Below are 17768 nucleotides of genomic sequence, written 5' to 3' on the forward strand. Positions count from 1 at the left end.
AAGAATCAGCAATTTCAAAAAGTACCCCACATCATTGACATCAAGAAAAGAAATTTATGCAGAGAGGCATTTTTATCAGTTAGAGGTGCCAATGTCATCATGGAGACTGATCATTGGTGGCAAGGACCCAGTAGTTGGATGTGTCTGTAGAAGACAAGAAGCTAGGAAATGGAAATTGGCATAGCTTTGCTGCTAGAATCATCCATGTAAAAGCAACAAGAATATATGAATTTTTGTGATGTATTTAAACAAGATCCCAATCTGGTTTAGAAGAAAGGCTCTGGGAATTCAACACTCCTCATGGTAAACAAGAACCAGAGAGAGAAAACAATTCTTGTGGCTTGAAAACCATTTGCAGGCCAAACAAAGACAACTACTAGGATAATTTGAAGTTTTTAATGCTTCCCTTATGGGGAAGTGGTCAAGACTGACATGTAGATGCACAGAGCTACTGTTCAAGTCATCAAGTGTCCTAGAGAAAGTGAGGGCAAACTCTTGAAGATTGTTGTTTAAGTGAAAACGGATGCATTTCATGAAAAGAGGTTTTTCATCCAGAGGAGAAGATTTAAGGCAAGAAATGGGAAATCATTTAGATTTTCGCTGTAGGAGCTTTGCTAAGCCAACAAGCATGTCCAAGTCAGTTAATGCACATGCTGCCACATATGCCAGGGTGGAAGGCAAGCACAATCCAAGCCATCCATCAGAAGGATGGCATTAATATGCAGATCTCCTATCCCCACGAAACAGGTCGGTCCACAACTCAGCTGGGCCACAATTAATTGAACAAATGTAAGGTTGTGAATAATTGGCCGAAGTTTTCTAAACCATACACTTATTTCTAATATCACAGGTCAACTGCTGAGTGCACCACCTTTGTCTTGGTAATAGCATCTATATGGTGAGATCCACATGATGGATGCTTGGATATTTCACCTGTATGCCACGTTGGCATAGTCACGATGAATGTCATATTCTCAAGATTTGTTATGAAAGATAAAGCAAGAGTTTGATGCTGGCTGCAACCCTGATGCGGCCCTCCTCCTTTATCCAGGCATAGGACTGGTAATGAGAGCACAAAACTCTTATCGATGCTTTCTAATAGACTATTATAGGTTGATTACAATCAACTGTTATCTGTAGTCTATTACATAGGTTGATTACAATCATCAAGTTCTCACTAGTTTATATTGACATGATTAAGGATATGTATGTGGGACCAGTAACAAATGTGAAGACCACTAGCGGAGAGACAAGTGAGTTCCCAATTACTGTGGGCTTGCACTAGGGGTTAGCATTGAACCCGTACCTTATTGCATTGGTTATGAACGACTTAATGAGGAATTTGCATGAATAGATCCTATATTGTATGTTGTTTGCAGATGACATAGTTTTGATTGATGAGGGAGGGCATAAACTAAAAGCTACATTTATGGAGGGGTGCTTTAGATCCTAAAGGATTTCAGTCAAATTTGGGTATTTGCTAAACTATAGGAACATCCAGCCTTCTTGTGTCACATACCTTTGGAATATATACTAATCTGAAGATGCATGATCCACTGTCATTCAAGTGGACCATTATAGGGCTGCAACTTGGGTTCGGGTCAACCCAAACCGAGTTCAGGTCAGGTTGGGTGACTTGGGTCAGATGTCAAGGTCCTCAAGTCAGGTTCGGGTTGGAAAATGCCAGCCTGATTTGAAATTGGGTTGGGTTCGGGTTGAACAAATTCAGGTTAGGTTAGGTTGGCTGGGAACAATCGTATGTATTCGGGTCAGGTTGGGTTGGGTAGAGTGAGGTCGGGTTGGGTTGGGTTGGGTTGAGTTGAGTAAGAGGAATTCAGGTTGTGTTCCAGTTGGGCACCTTATGATGGAACAGGTCGAGTTGCGGATTGGGTTCTCTTGAGATCGGGTTGGGCTCAGGTTGACCCTTAGCCGACTCGACCCACCCAAGTTGCACTTCTAGACTATTGTTGTATTCTTCTTGGAGCACCATGATTGCATGCTTGAAAAATTGCACATGATGCAAAGAAGAACACTTACCCATTTAGGAGGGATGGGAAGATTCACAATAATGCCACTGTATAAGAAGATCACAAGTTCTCAATGATCTCCTTGAACTAGGTAAAAACAAAGGTGTTACGAATTTTGGGAGGAAAGATTGTGTGGAATTCACCACTTAGGAGGAATCTTTGGACCATGCCAACGGTGGATGAACTCCTACCAGTCCTTGGTGGGGTCCTCCAGGCGCCTTCATCATGGCTTCTTTTCTACAAAAGCTTTTGCCAAAGCTCTTCATGCATGGCACTCCCGTTTATGCACCGCAAGAACTGAAGCCTTCTGTTGGATGGCGCCACAGCAGTGGCAAAACCTTAAAAAGAAAACATTACCCTCCCTAATATGTGCAACTTGTGCTGGAAAAATGAAGAGTCGATCAACCACTAGTTCATCCATTGTGAGAAACAACCAGTGAAAGAATCATATTCGTCATTCCAAAACACGTGGAATCGGGGATTCCAATCATAAGGTATTAGAAGCAGAGATGATGGAGTCAAGCAGATTTGATTGAATATTGGTTGAATTGCCAATTATGTTTCCTCTTCTCCTTCTCCTTCTTCTTCTTCTTCTTCCAAGTACAATTTCCAATTATGTTGTTTTGTTTCTGTGGGGTTTTCTAAATAATCTCTACCAAGGACTTTGATAGCATCAGGGAAGTTGTCATCATGCACAGAAGGGGTTCAGTGAAGCCTCAAGGTTTCGCATTTGTCCAACTAAGATCAGAGGATGATATCACAAAAGCAAGGAACCACAATGATTGGAAGATTGTTGGAGGGAAGATCACCCAAGTACAAAAGGAAAAATATGGACCCAAGATCCTAACAAAGCAAGTAGAGACGGTCTTGAGAAACAATGGAAGCTTCAAGAGAGCTCTATTGGGGGATCAAATCGATCGCCAGCACATGCAACAGTTCAAAAGGTTTGAAGGAAGTTCTATTACGATGGGTTGAACTTTGGCTAATCTCAAGGTGAAACCAAATAGTTTGTATAATCAAAGAGGCAGAATTGAAATTGGTAAGGGGGTCGTTTGGGAGGTTCCGAAATACGTATTCTTTTCTAGTTTTAAACATGTATTTGGTAGTGTTACAGGGAATTCTTTCGTAAGAATGTTGTCTTAGGCTGCCTGATACTATTGACTTGAGAGTGACTCTACAAAAAAAAAAAAAAAAAAAACACCCTTATTTAGGCTTCTAAGTATCTAATCTCAATATACAATAAAGATTATAAGTTTGTCCATAATGTAAGCACTATTTAGATTCAGAACACAAGTCAAACATGATTTGGTGGATTAGGGCCTCTTAGATAAAAATGCAACAAATGTAGATGGAAAAATGAAGAATAAAAAAGAAACAGTTTGCCCCTTCTAATATTTCCCAATATGGTCTACTCTGCTTTAGTTCATCAAATCCCACTCAATTTTGTGTTTTGATCCTCAAAGTAATTCTACATCTAGTTTTTAAGCTTCCTTTATGTTTGACATGAATAAAGAAGTGGATAAAGAGAAAATTTTTGAAAAATTATATATTTTTTTAAATGGACCCTTTATGGTTGTATACGTATGTGATGGCATATCGGTCGTAACGGTGCCGATATGAGACGGATTAGTATGGCCCCTTTTTCATAACGAACTAATTCACCCCCGCATCGCGTAATTGGGGTGACCTTTTCCTTTACGTAATGACCTTTATGGTCATAACATACCCATTTTTTTAATACCAAGTGTTTGGCGGCACGATTTTGACTTTGGAGATTGCTAGAATTATTGCATGTATTCATAGGATGGTGAATGCAATTAGGTAAATTATCTCAAATATTTTAACATGGCATACATGTGTAGCATGTATGAAAATCATTGTATTAAACCCATTAAAAGATAGCCTTGACCCAAAAATAAGGCAACTCTAAGCATCACATGGCCATCAAAAAGTCGGCCCACTAATTTCATAAAAGAAAAAAATCCAATATTTCGTTTAGGGTGATTGTCAATATTTTTTTTTCTATCGTGTGGCCACATAATGATTGCAAAGGCTTGATTTTTGTAGTATCCCATCATCATGGTACGATGCAAGTGAAAATATCCAACGGTGTGCATGAGTGTGAATACCTTAAAGAGAGGAGATGAAAGTAGTTATAATGGTTGCAGAGGACTGAAAATCCTGGATTTTGCGACTTAGATATTTCTAGATTCAAAAAAGGGCCAAAATCCTATATTTGAAATCTAGTTGGAACTGAAATCCAAGATTTTTAGGTGTGGCAAACAGAGTCGAGCTTACAAATCCTGGATTTCAATTCCCGACTAGCCCAAAATCCTAGATTTTTCAGGGGTGCTAAACAATCCCTCAGAGTAGGGCATAGAATATTACAGGAAATGATGGACTTCAATGTAGCATCATCGGTGAGCAATTAGACAACAATGTGACAACGGAACAAATCCTGAAGTCCCGAAGTGGATTATTATAAGATGGGGTATCCACTCCACTGAAGCATCAATGAAGAAATTGAGTTCGAAGGTCTGATCAAGCTTAGTAATGAATCAAAAGTAGTCCAAAGATGTGGTTGTTTTGCTAACAAATAGCTTCATTGAATCATAGATGTTCCAAAGAAGTCGAAACAGACCTACCTAATTCTCTCCCAACTAGTTTGGTCTAAGGATATTCTATTGGTCATTTGGTTTCTAAAACTTATATCAACATTGGGTAATGTGTCATTCACATGGTACCAATTGATCCATTTGTTGGCTTTATGGCAAAGGTTGAATACATGTGAGTAAGAATCAAGGACATCCAGCGTTGGCCAGAGAGTAAATTCTTCAATCTTTGGGTGGAGGATAGATGTTATGTTATCCCTACAAAGGTCGAGAATGGGTATCGGTTTTTAGGAGAACAATGGTGAAGCCAAAGTCTCAAAGGAGGATATCACGTTCAAGGAGAGAGGGCTTCAATAGTGTCAATCATTCGAGACTACTTCGGAGGAAGATGTCCTTTGTGCTAGATTGGCAATGAGGTGGACGAAGGGATAAATTCAAATGGTTTTGAACAAAAGAGGCCCTGCCTAGTCAACAATGATGTGGTTGTTATCACTCAGAGAGACATTTTCAAATTTCAATACCACCTTACAATTCAATATAACGTGTAGATTGATTAGTTGTTATATATATATATATATATAGTGTGTGTGTGTGTGTGTGTGTGCGCGTGTGTATGTGTGTGACCTTCCAGCATGTATAACAGTTGGCACATCAATCAATGGGACACAAGTTTCAAATATAGGGGTAGGTGAGGGCCATGTCATCATTTCACATTTGGGGATAGGGGGGGGCAAATATATATTTCCTCATGCGAGTATATCACACAAATCCAATCCTTCTCCCACACACATGGCTAAGGGCTAATTCAAATATTGGCTTTGGTGGTAATGTAATAGATGGGGATAGTAAGTCGCAATGAGTGCAACACAAGGAGGAGATCATGTGTGCTTCCCTCTCAGGCAAACAATAGTTTGGAATCATGCTTCTAGCATTATTATCAAGGTAGTAGAATCGGATTAGAAACAAGGGTTCGAGCTCGAGTGTAATGAGCTGACACTCTCCAAAGTAATGAATTTGTGGATGCACTGTGATGAAACAAGCATTCAAGTTAACAGTCAAGATATTGGGAATTTTGATGTTATTTCCATCTAGGACCAGCAATGGGCTGAACCCAGGCCAGGATTTTGAACTGGCCGGGCCAGATCATCAATCTAGGCCTATACAAAATTTTGCTTTTGCTGGGCCCAAGCCCAGTCCATTAATATCCCTACTTCCATTTCAATCATTGTTAATAATAGGCATGTTTGTTGTCCGTGTAGGTTGAAGAACAAGATGACAGTTCAAGGCATCAGGCAAAGAGGATATTGAGCTATTGGAGGACTATGAGTAGGTTAACCAGAGGATGATTTCTATGTGGTTGATAGTAGGGGTATCCCTACACCCTGTGGAAGTGGATGTTTGTATGCTTCTTCGGCATCTAGAAGAGTAGGAAAAAGGGAAGCAGCCTCGAGTTGTCTCTCCAATACGAAAACATTTGAGAGGTCAAGATGAGGTCAGAAATCTAGTACCCTCCATCGATTACAAAAAGTCTAATGGAAGTCAGAAGTAGAAGGGAGGCAGGATCAGTGGGTTGGGATCGCAGCAAACTGATGTAAAAGATGTCAAGAATGGTGAACAATGAAGTTTATGTCATGGGATGTACATGGTCTTGGTTGTCCCGTGAAAAAAACCTTGGTAAAGCAAGTTATAAGAAATCAAAAGATTGTCGTTAGATTGTCGTTGCCGTGCACCAAGAAACCAAACAAACCAACCAGATTTTTTAATTTGGTTTGTCATCGGAAAAAGAAATGGTGGAAGCTGGGTTGGATTAAATTAAGAACAGAAGATTGGGCGCATGTTAGTGTTTCGGGTGTCACGCCCCAATCTTGGCACTCGGGTATACTTGATCCCAATACCGCACTGTAGGGAGGACTTGGTATTCTACATTGACATTCCACAATTCTAAAGATAAATCATCATAAACATCCATATAAAGAAAAGAAATCACCATTCCATAACTTGATTCCAAAACAATAATATATCATCCATACTTAGTAAAATCTCAACTAAAATTTATTAGAACAAAAATGTTCAATTAACTAAGGAACTCAAAGATTAAACAAATCTTCACTTCCTTTATGTATGTTCCGATCTTGGAAGTCATCGACCACAAATTAGATGAGCTAATAGCTCAATGACTAAACCTCTAAATTGCCCTTTCCAAAATAAAACAAAAGCACGAATGGAAGGAATTATAGGGGGAAAAATTAAAGCTATGAAAGATGAAATGAATTTTCAAGTACAATGCATAAATGAGCGATGCGATGCAAAGAGGGGTAACCACCATAATCACTTCAGTTGATTCTTTTGAACACAAGGGCCACTTTACACAAGTTGGCCTCGACTCTGCAAATAAACTTGCCTCGTCTGTGTAGGTGGTCTATTGCACCCAAGTGTGCTCACCCCCTCAGCCTTGATTAATGAGTGACCCATTCATATGTTAGTTGGTCAAAATACTACTCCACCTGGCTTGCGTAGGTGGTCTGTTACACTTCTAGTGTGCTTAACCACCTGGCCTCGATCAATGGAGGTTTCAAATGGTGCCAATTGGAGTTTAGGTGTTCTCAACACAGAGGTATCAATCGCCCCATGATGCAAGCTGATTTGGGCCCACAATCCATAGGCTAGGGCTCAACCCAGGACTTTTAAGCCCAAGCCCAATAGCCGGTCCATCAATAAGGAGGCCCAAGCCTCCTATTTAGGTAGCTATCTTATTTGGGTAATTAGCTAGCAAAAATCAATCAATTCTTCTAATTTTTATTTCTTTTCCAAATTTGTAATAAGTCATTCGTTGTCAATGACATTATAAGTTTTCCTTATGCGTACGTTTCACAAGCTTATATAAGGGCCTAGGATGAGTAGTTCCAAGGCACTTTGAATTGAATTTTTATTTATTTATTTTTAAATCTAGATTGTTTTCTTCTATTTGGTGTGATTCTTGTGCTTAGCTTGGAGGTGCTTATGCTTGAGCGGATCCTCCCCATCAGCTAGTTGCGCCAATTTGGTATCAAAGCAGGTCCCAACAGCTGGGTTGAACTCCTAGATCAACAACAATCTCGATAGTATTGTTTTCAGGCTCTTTAATCATAAAATTCTACCTTTTTTCTTTTATTTTCTTCATTGTGTCCATCCCTCCTACCCCCATATTCACCCTTTTTTTTTTCTTTTCTTATACAAAGCTCGCAAGTCCAATTGACAAGGGGAGACAACCAAAATTTTGACAGCCATCTACCTCCATAATCTAGCCCATTAAAACCCAAAATCAACCCCATTCCAGTACATTAAAACCCTCAAAAAATTAACCCCATTCCAACGCATTAATTAAAATCCCCAAAATCAGTCATACTCCAACCCATTAAACCCTCAAAAGCAGCCCTATTCCAGCCCATTAAAACCTCCAAAATCAGCCCCATTCCAGCCAGTGTTCGAAGTATCGATATCGCTACAAGTTTCACTGGCTAGGGATATGGAAACAATATCGATATCGCTACAAGTTTCACTGGCTAGGGATATGGAAACAATATCGATGTCGCCAATAATATCGCTGATAACCGGAAATGCGGGGAAACATAGGAAAAACGGTGGAATTTTCAATGAACTTCAGGAGATGTTAAAATGTACATATTTGCATATTTAGAAATTAAAAATAAATAAATAAATAAATAATAAAAAATAAAAATTGCAAAAATAACGCATACATAACAAGTTTCCATTTAATGAGAACTGAAAAGAATGAGCTGGTGTAAGAAATCAGTCCAACCATCCCCTCCAGCCAATTTAACCATCCAACCTTCCATCCAAACATCCATCGATATTACAAAATATCAACAAAATATGATATTTCACTAAGAAATCATCAACAATTGGAAAGGAAACGAAAGATTGTGGTCTCAATATCTCGCATATTGCGATATCGATAATATCAAGATATTATCAATATTATTAATGACAAATTGAACACTACATACAACCATGTGGCCATGAAAAAAAAAAAATTGAAATAAAAAAAAATTTAATAAATAAAATTTTGATGATATCAATATGTTGGCGATATTATTGAAATATCGTCAATATACTTATGATACAGGCATTACCTAGAATTTACATAGTCGAAAATATTGGCGATACATTGGCAATATTGATGCATTGGCAATATAAGGGACATTTAGAATTCACATAGTTGAAAATATTGACAATTACATTAGCAATATTGATATGTTGGTGATACTTAGAGATACATTGCTAATACCTAGAATTTATGATACTACCAGTGTTATCGGTATCGCTGAGATAGAGATAAAGATAATATCGGAGATATTTCTATAATATTAGAGATAATTTGAACACTGCATACAACCATGTGCCCATTAAAAATAAAAAAATTTGAAATATTTTTTTTTCTAATAAACAAAATTTTGACGATATCAATCCGTTAGTGATATTATTGAAATATCATCAATACGCTTATAATACAAGCATTACCTAGAATTTACATAGTCGAAAATATTGGCGATATTGATGCATTGGCAATACAAGCGACACTTAGAATTTACATAATTGAAAATATTGACGATTACATTAGCGATATTAATACGTTGGCGATACTTAGCGATACATTGTTAATACCTAGATTTTCTGATACTACCAGCGTTATAAGTATCGCTACCAGTGTTATCGATATCGCTGAGCTAGAGATAAAGATAATATCGGAGATAATTCGAACACTGATTCCAGCCCATTAAACCCCCCAAAAATCAGCCATATTCCAACCCATTAAACCCCCCAAAAATCAGCCATATTCCAACCCATTAAAACCCCCAAAATCAACTCTAACCTCCAAAATCAGCCCTAATCCAACCCATTAAAACCCCCAAAATCATCCATATTCTAGCCCATTATAACCAAAAAAAAAAAAAAAAGGCCCTATTTCAGTTTGTTAGAAGCCAAATAAAAAATTAAAAAAAATCAGCCATATTCTGAACCAAATCCAATCCCCATTACAGCCATTAATAGCCCTAATCTAGCCTATTTCAACCCATTAAAATCTAGAATCTCAGCCCATTAGTAATCTTCTGTTCTAAACCAAAAACTACCTTATATTATGTCCATTACTTTCTGACGTCACTATGTCTACCCGTAGTAGTAACCAGTGTTGTCATTATCATATGATACGAATCTTAAGATTCGTATCGTATGATCGTACGATTCAGATCATACACTTGAACCGCAATTTCAATTGAATCATACGATTCGATAATCGAACTCCAATACAGGCAGCGCCCTATCAAAAAATCATTATTTTTCATTTCTTTTTTTTTTAGGGATTTCTTTTTTAAAGTGTATTGATCAAATTGTAAGATTCGATAATCGAAGTCCAAAACTAGTAGCGCTTAATCAAAAAATCATTATTTTTCTTTTTCTTTTTTTCCTTTTTTTTTTCTTTTTTCTTTTTTTTTTTGCAATTTTTATAGGGATTTCTGTTTTAAAGTGTATTGAGGCTCACACTTAATAGAAAAAAGTATCTTTTGCAACTTTTGAGATATTTTGGGAACTTTTGGAGCTTGTGGACCATAGGAAACCTAGAGAAAAAAAAAATCAAGATATCTTTTTCATCAATCACCGGAATCGAACGTCACTTGTTGCATTCGATTTCTACATTGAAATAGGTAGGAATACAGGTACAATATTCAGTTATTACTTTCTATTACATTTCTTTCATATATTGGCGAGAATATGGGTTTTTCAAAAAAGAAAAATAAAATATGTCACTTTTTTCTTTCTTTTTTTGTTTTTTGCCATTTTTTTAGGTCTTTTGTGTTTAAAAGTTATTAATGCCCCACATACATTATAATATCACTTCTTTTCTTTCTTTGGAGAGATAGTGGTGAGATTTGGAGTTTATGTGGGCCTACGTAGTTTTTTTTCAAGAGTTTTCTCATTTATTTCAAATTGAAACTAGTTTTCTCAAATTTTTAATCAATTTATAATCTTCTATGTTAGTGTGGGGCCCAAATAGTTTTTTTTTCCTAATATGTATGTAGGCTTGGCTTGTCACTTGTTGCTTCGTTTTGAGCATTGAAGATGGGAAAGAAATTGAGAACTAAGGACAATGATCTCACGTGGGAGTATTGTTCAAAGATGGATGAGAACAATAAATCTCCACCTAAGATGCAATTTTTTTTTGGGAAGGCATATTGGGGAGGTGTGTTTCGAATGAAACATCACCTAGCCCGAACGAAGAAGAATGTTGCAGCATGTTCCCAAGTAGGTGATGAGGGTTCCTATCATTAATGATGTAGAGAAGAAGCAACAAGAAGAGATGGCATATGATGTTGAAAGGGTTCCTATGATCGATAATGTAGACGAAATGGGTGGTGGAAAAAGGAAGAAAATAATGGATGATTTTATGAGAAAGAGTGGACCAAAACAAAAACAAAAAGCCGCTCTAAACAAAATCTAGCAGAGGGGAGATAAAGACAATGTGACTATCTATTTCGTTTTTCCTATATGTGAATGCTCTACCATTCAACCTTGTAAAGAGCTCATTCTTTGCACCAATGATGGAAGCGGTTGTTGCATTTGGGTTGGGAATGAAGCTTCCGTTGTATCATGAAGTGAAGAATAAATTTTTAAAGATGGAAGTTGAGTTGATAGAGAAATCTATTGATGTATATAAAAATGAATGGGGCAAGACTAGATGCACAATTATGTTGGATGGGTGGACCGATGGAGCGAATCAGTCGATTACAATTTTTTTGTTCATAGTCCAAGTGGTATGGTATTTTTAAGATCTGTTGACACATCCGATATTTCAAAAAATGCAGACAATTTGTTAGGGTTGCACAAGTCAATGATTGATGAAGTGGGTGAAGAGAACGTTGTGCAAGCAATTACGGATAGTGCATCCGCCCATGTGAAGGTGGGTCAGTTGTTAATGGAAAAGAGGAAGACATTGTTTTGGTCTCCATGTGCGGCCCCATCGCATAGACCCATTGCTTGCAGACATTGGAAAGCTGCAAGTTCATTCAAGAGACTGTGGCGAAAGCAAGGTCCATAACGGTATATATTTACAAACATTGTTGGGTCTTGAATTTGATGAGGAAGCATGCAAAGGGGGAGTTGACTCGACTGGCCATAACACGGTTTGCAACATGCTACTTAATTTTAAAAAGAATTCATGGAAATAGAATTAGCCTGAGGTCGATGTTTACCTCCAAAGAATGGGAAGGTAGTAGCTTCTCCAAGACCGCAAAGGGGAAACATGTTCAAGACAGTTTTGGTCGACGTAGATTTTTGGTCATCAATCAAGTTTTGCTCGAAGACCACTCTCCCATTGGTCAAGATGAAACGGCTAGTTGATTAAGATGAGAGGTCAGCCATGGGATCTATTTATGAAGCGATGGATCAGGCAAAATAGGCTATAGCAAAAAACATGGGCGAGGTGAAGAAGCGATATTCGGATATATGGGAAATCATAGACTAACGGTGGATTCTTCAATTGCATAGGCCCTTACATGCAACGGCTTATTTCTTAAATCCGAGATTTCAGTATGATGACAATTTCATCCAAATTTAGAGATTAAAACCAACCTATATGACTATATTGAAAGAATAGTCCCTGATTCAAGACAGGGTCATCATTGATGAGCAGATGGATAAGTTCAAAAAGGCCTTAGATTTATTTGGAAGAGAGACGGAAAAATTAACTAGAACAACAAAGCAACCAAGTAATTTTACTTGCAATTATTTGGCTTCTTTGAGTGCCTATTGTTTATATAAATTATATATGATTGTGTTTTAGGTCTATGGTGGGAGAGTTACATAAACGAGTGTCTAGAATTGCAAAAGTTGGCTATTCGTATTTTTAAGTTTGACATGTAATGTTACTGGTTGTGAGCGCAACTGGAGCACTTTTGAGCAGGTGAGCGTGAGACATTATTGAATTCATTAATCAACTTATGAATTTACAATGTAGACTGTGGTGACCAATAGCCTTATATTATTACATTCTTGGGCTGGCAAATACATTCAAAGAAGAGGAATATACTTGAGCAACAAAGATTGAATGTGCTCCTCTTTGTAAAATATAAGCTCCAGCTCGAAGTCCGTCATGCAAAGAGAGAGGACCAAGGGTCAAATCCTATATGCTTATTAGATATGGAATTTGATTATGAATTGATCATGGAGAGAGGATCCTGCACTTCCTACAGATAACACCTGGATGGACATAGGAGAATGCTTTGTTGAAGGCTTGGATGATGTGCAAGGTGTAGGATGATCCACGCCAAGACCGGGTGGGCAACGTGGTATGACTCAGATGGTCATGTTCTTATTGTTTAGTTTTGTAATCTTATAATTATTAATTAATAGTCTTGCTCTTATATTATAATGAATTTTGCAACAACTATTTTGTAGGTCCTAGAAAACTTGCTATTAGAAGCAAAGCAAAGGGAAAAGTAAAATTGGTAGAAGTAGAGGAAGAGTTTATTTTGACATCAAATTCTAAAAACGAAGATGATGTTCATAATGTCATTGGTGATGAAGAGGATGATGATGGCGTAGCCGATGAAGAATAGATTTTTTTTGGACATTTTATTTCCTTTTTTAATTATAGAACAAGTGAATAGAGATTATAATTTATACATGTAAATGGGATGAGGAAAATGTTTTTTTTTTAATCGTATAGAAAACTTACATGTACATTGGTTCGGAAAAGGGACTATTATTTGAACTTGATTATGACATGATGATATATACATGACACATCTTCTTTTTTTTTTTTGCATATTGATAACAAAATGGATGATTGATGTGTTTTTAAATTTTTTTTTTTATATACAATTTTTATATTTTTTTATGACATGTTTTATGAAATTTTGAAAAAATCTTACAATACGATTCAAACCCCTTTACGATTTATGATATGATAATGATTATGACAACATTGGTCATAATATCTATCGAGGGAGGCTTACCGATCAACAGTAAGACAATTGCATCATCGAGCTATTCGCAAGGGTGGCCAACCTGGAAATTGTTATTGACCAACTACGTGGAGAACATGGTGATCCAAATCTACAACAAGGGGTCCTTGCTCTTGCTCCGGTGGTAGGCTCTTAGGAGTTTCAACACCTGGTCAAGGGTTCGAGTACCCATAGGTGGTGAAATCCCACCATAGCGTGAGTGTGTTGGTGTGTGTGTGTGTGTTATAAAATAAAATAAAAATCTACAACAAGGGTTCCAACCAGAACCCTCAGTAAATCAAAATGGTATGGGTCCTCGAGAGTTTGTTTATGACTTCATGCAATGACTCTTTACAAAGAGAGCCCATGACATCGTGATAGAGATGCCCAAGAAAGGTGATATCACCAAGAAAGTACGGGTTGGAAGTTCCGAATATCACGGGTCGCCTCGATGCAAAGGCTTTTGTCGATTGGATTATAACACAGATTATTTTGCATAGTAAGACATGAATGATGTCCAACAAGTAGCCTTTGTCAAGGTCAAGTTAAAGGGCCCAGCAAGAATTTGGTGGCGAAGCATTGATGACAACAATCTCATCATGGGTCATCCTACTATTACCAGGTAAGTTGAGATGAGGGAAAAGCTGGAAAGTATTTGCCTTCAGATTAAATGGATGCTCTTCTCCAGGAACTTGCATTCAAATAAGGAACTATCGATAGATGACTACAATGAGAAATTCAATGAGCTTTCTGTCCATTGTAAGCTTGCAGAGACAAGCCGCGTAATAGCTTACCGCTATCAATGAAACAACCATATGTAGAACCTACATCATAGCCAAAGGACCCTCCTGTTGAAAATGCAATTGAAGCTGAGGTTGAAGGCTCTACTCATATCATACTCCGCCTCCTTGCCACCACCGAGGAAGAGGAAGACCGGCGACAAACCATTGTTTTCCATACACAATTAAAATGACAAGAGTAGTTTATATAACATGATCATTGATAGTGGTAGTGCAATGAACATCGTATCTCATTCTCAAGAAATAATTGATAACATCAAGTTGCCAACTGAAAGGCATCCAAAACCATATAAGGTTGTGTGGTTCAACAATGCTACCATCCCCGTGACTCGGAGGTATTTAGTATCATTTAAAATCAGCATATATGAGGTTGATATTTGGTGTAACATAATTCCAATGAATGTCACCCACATCCTTCTTGGTCGACCTTGGGTCTTTGAGCGATGATAAAAAGCTAACACGCATACTTTCATATGGTGAGGTCATCATATCCTTCTTTGCCCTACGTCACATCTTTCATCTACGCCTTCATCCCCATGTTCTCACCATGCGGAAGTTTGAGAAAGAGAGCAAGGAGAAGGTATAATGCTCGCTCTAGTCACAAAACAAGTGCATGAGCATGTTACTAACCAAGATGAGCCTATTCCCGATGAAGTCAAATCTATGTTGCATGACTTCCAAGATTTGGTGTCCAATGATCTGCTTAAAGAGTTGCCTACACTGCAGGATATTCAGCACGCTATAGATTTGGATCACGGAGCATCCTTACCTAACTTACCAGCACACCGGATGAGTCCCGCCAAGCACGTCGAGTTGAAGTGTCAAGTTAACGAGTTGCTTAAAAAGGGATACATCCGAGAGAGCCTAAGCCCATGTGCAATGCCAGCCCTCCTTACTCTAAAGAAGGATGGATGTTGGCATATGTGCGTAGATAGTCAAGCTATTAATAAAATCATAGTGAAGTCCCTTCCTCAGCTTGGTGATATGCAAGACTTAATGCCAAGTGCTAATGTCTTCTCCAAAATTGATCTTCGCAATAAATACCATCAAATTCACATCCGACCTAGTGACAAATGGAAGACGGCATTCAAGACGAAGGATGGTCTCTACAAGTGGCTAGTTATACCATTCGGTCTCACGAACACACCTAGCACTTTCGCGTCATGACCTAGTTGTTGCACCCCTTAATTTCTAAGTTTGTCGTTGTCTATTTTGACAACATCCTTGTATACAGTAAGTCGAGGAAGGAGCACCTCAATCACCTAGGTCTTATCTTCAGAGTTCGTCATGAGCGCATTTACATCAACCGTAAAAAGTGTGCATTCATGAGTACGTATGTGATCTTTTTTAGGGTACATTGTCTTATCACAAGGTATAGAGGTGGACCCAGCCAAAGTGAAAGCCATTGTTGATTAGCCCACACCTACCACTATCTCTGAAGTTAGTAGTTTCCATGGCCTCACTACATTTTATAGACGTTTTATGCAGAACTTCAACAACATCATGGCCCTGATCATCGATTGTATGAAACAAAGAGAGTTTCGATGGACAAGTGCAACAACACAAACGAAGCTCCAATCTTGCACCTTCTAGACTTTGAGAAGGTATTTGAGGTGAGTTGTGACGCCTCTAACGTTGCCATTTCTGGAGTTCTCAATCAAGAGGGCCATCCAAAAGCTTTCTTCAACGAAAAGCTCTCTGATGCGAAGCAACAATACTCCACTTATGATTTGAAACTTTATACTTCTATGCTTAGTAACACTATTTGGTTGGCAAGGAGTTTGTCCTATATTCTGATCATGAAACACTCAAGTATCTAAACTCTCAGCAGAAGATGAGTGCTCGTCGTATCAAGTGGAGCGCTTACCTTCAAAAGTTTTAATTTGTCATTCATCACAAGGCTAACAATGCAAGTAGGTCGTTGATGAATTAAGTCGCCGCACGCATCTATTATCATCGAAGGCGATCATTGTTCTAGGATTCGAAGAGATATGGCGTGAGTATACTGACGACAATGATTTTGGACGTATTTATACCAACGTTCTTAATAGAAAGCATGTGAGACACCCACATTTCAACATTCATGATGGCTACTCGTTCTAGGGAATGCAATTGTCTACCCAATACATCCATCTGTGAGTATGTTGTGAGGGAGTTGCATGTCGGTGGATTAGTGAACACTTGGGTCATGATAAGACCTTAGCTCTTGTTGGATATAGATACTTTTGGCCTCATATAAAATTAGATCTTACAAAGATCTACCAGTTATGTAGGGTTTGCCAGCTTGTTAAGGGTCAAAAGAAAAACAATGGATTGTATCAACCACTACAAATTCCACATGCTCCGTGGGAAGATCTCAACATGGACTTTGACCTGGGTTTGCCAAAGACTGCTTGAAAAGTTTTCAATATTTGTGATGGTAGATCGATTTTCAAAGATGGCTCATTTCATATCATGGTCATCATGGTGTGATGTAAAGGTCATTACGTAAAGGTAATGGTGGCAACCGTTAGACGTTACAGGGTTGTAAAGGCCGTCATAAAGGTTGTAACAGCCGTTACAGAAAAAAAAAAAATGACCCATAAAGGCCATTACAGTCCCCATAACGGCCCATTACACCCCCCATAAAGGTCGTACCGGTGCCAATACAAATTTTAATGGTGGCAACCGTTAGACATTACAGGGTCAAAAAATGACCCATAAAGGCCATTACAGTCCCCATAATGGCCCGTTACACCCCCTGTAAAGGCCGTAATGGTGCCAATACAAATTTTACGGATTTTTTTTCAATAAAAAACGTTACACCTCATATCGTAAATACCTTGATGTTCAAATACCGCAAACGCTCTCAAGATTATTCAATTATTCTTTCAAGAGTTCGTTTGTCTTCATGGGTTTCCGAAGACAATTGTGTCCGATCATGATACCAAGTTCATAAGTTATTTTTGAAAAACTCTTTGGGGGCATCAATGAAAACCAAGCTTCAATTATCTAGTGCCTACCACCCTTAGACCAATGGTCAAATGGAAGTGACCAACCGTAGCTTGGGCAAGTTATTACAGTGTCTTGTCCGCAATAATATTGCTACATGGGACCTAGTAATACCCACGGCTGGATTTGCTTATAATAACACAGTCAACAGGTCGATAGGGATGTCACCTTTTGAAGCAGTAACTGGTATACGACCGCTTCTTCCAGTCGATTTGGTTCCTCTACTCGTAGAGTTGAGACAAAGCGCAGAAGCTTATGACTTCATCCACCATATGCAGCAAGTGCATGACGATGTTCAAACACTGGCTAAATTGGGATGTTTATTTGGGCATAAGA

General features: G+C 38.2%; 1 protein-coding gene across 4 annotated transcripts in view; it reads right to left on the reverse strand.

Moving 5' to 3' along the window:
• Positions 1-17768, reverse strand: part of LOC131231146 (uncharacterized) — a 135566-nt gene that overhangs the window by 59089 nt on the left and 58709 nt on the right. The window lies entirely within an intron of this gene.

This window comes from Magnolia sinica, chromosome 17 (assembly GCF_029962835.1).
Source record: "Magnolia sinica isolate HGM2019 chromosome 17, MsV1, whole genome shotgun sequence".
Lineage (NCBI taxonomy): Eukaryota > Viridiplantae > Streptophyta > Magnoliopsida > Magnoliales > Magnoliaceae > Magnolia > Magnolia sinica.